Source organism: Meleagris gallopavo, chromosome 14, assembly GCF_000146605.3.
Source record: "Meleagris gallopavo isolate NT-WF06-2002-E0010 breed Aviagen turkey brand Nicholas breeding stock chromosome 14, Turkey_5.1, whole genome shotgun sequence".
Classification (NCBI taxonomy): Eukaryota; Metazoa; Chordata; class Aves; order Galliformes; family Phasianidae; genus Meleagris; species Meleagris gallopavo.
The window spans coordinates 2,887,453-2,889,446 of record NC_015024.2 but is presented as its reverse complement, the minus strand read 5'-3'; positions in this window follow the sequence as shown (position 1 = coordinate 2,889,446).

Here is a 1,994-nt window from a genome sequence, read left to right as displayed (position 1 = left end):
AAAGGGGGGGGGAAAGAAAAAAAAAGAAACATCCACACACAAACTGAAGTTTGATCTTCCAAAGAACGGCATTAGAGGACAAGCCTGCTCCAACACTCCTGATTATTATTAGCAAAGTCTGAAGGTACCTCTGAAAAACACGGTCTGAAATACAGTGACGAGTGGGGCTGCTGCTGCCACAGCAGAGCTGTGACTGCCACACTCCTGTGCAGCATCAGACCTGAGTCTGCCACTGGTTCTGTCCCCCATCTCACTCCACAGACGTTACGTTTTCACACCTGCACCTACAGAACCTAATGTGCTAACACTGTAAGAGACTTTACAGACATCATGTTCTTTCTCATCTCTTCATTGACTTCTCCTACCTGGCATCACCTTCCCTTTTGCTTTAGGAAAACTATCACTGAACTGCACTGCGGTCAGAGCATCCCTTCAGCACAGAAACCTGGGAAAGTCAAAGAAAAAGTAAATTTAACTGCAACACGACATCAAAATTCTATACAGACATTGACTCAAGTGGCTGCTTTAGGACAAAAAGAAAAAAAGCTTTGCAGGTAATCCCCAGAATTGGAAGCGCTTCCAACTTTTGATTCATCACTCCGTAGGCTGCACTCCAGTAGGGCTGGTCCAATCAGTTATGCTATGGATAGTCACAGCTGCATACCTATTTAGCCAAGGAATCAAACACAAGTACAAAAATATCTGCCTTTTTTGCAGTGATTATTGATGTCTATTTAAACATTAGCTACCCAAAGTTAACACCAGGAAAGATTTCATAGAGGCTACAGTTCCACACTGGATCCTGAATTCCAATTAAGCTAGTCACTGCCTCCTATTCCCGAAAACTTAATTGCTGTTTACAGCAAGGCATGCATCTCTTCCTTTCTTCTCCACCGGTGCCACACCTTGATCACATCCGTGGTTCTCCAACTGGATTTCACAGAGCTGCTTACTTCAGCAGGCTCCAACGGAAGCTCCTCTACTTAATTTCAACAAATACACGAGATAAAAGTAATTACAAGTAGGAAATTAAAATCAAAGCAGGATATCACGTTTAGTCAACCAGTCTTATTGCTGGAATTTCACTCTGGAATCTTGTTCCAACTCACTGACATGAAAGTTCTGCTTTCCTCAGAAAATCTGACAGAGCCAGATGCAAAACTCCTCCCGACGTTGTGTTACATAGCTTTGGTGATTCACTCAATGAGATGGCCATTAATGATCAGCATCTCTTCTCTCTTTGCCAGAGGAGCAAATAGGAGAGCTGCAGCTAGCTGCCGATTCTGCCTGTAGTTTTCACTCTTTCAGCCAAAACCTCTGTGTCTAAACACACAATCTTGTTAATGGCTCTCTGCAAGTAAGTTGATTACAACAAAATATTCCAGTGAGATGAGTTTTGATTATACTTTAACACAAACCAAACAAAACCAACCAAACAACAACGACAAATCAGGAAGACTACTTCATACCCAAGAAGCAGCTCTAGGAACAGCTACGCAGCCTCCGATGCAAAGCACTGCCTCAGACACAGAATAAATCTTATCTTATGGGGAGCAAAACCAAATCAATCTCCCATATGCAGGGTCTTCCTGCACATACTGCAGGCACTGTAATGCAGCTGCTAGCAGAGGTAGCTGCACTGTGAGGGACACCAGAGCCTGGCACCTAAGTGCAGGATAGCTGTGAAGCCCAGCAGGGGGTGGGAAGGAGATCTGTGACAGAAGCACTGACAGCAGTGCAATATCGATACTTCATTCTTAGCCATATTCCTTGAAGGCTTAAAAAAAAAAAAAACACAATAAATTTAAAAAATCTACAAAAGAACAGACCAGATATCATTTAGCTTTTACCACACCAACTATAGGAATCTTCTGCAGGTTTTGGTTATCTGAATTGACTCCCTTCCTCAGCCCTCTCAGCTCTGCTTCATTTTACCTTTTCCATCTGCCATCCTCCCCTGTCTATATCGTAATCTCAGTTATGCTGTAGCAGGT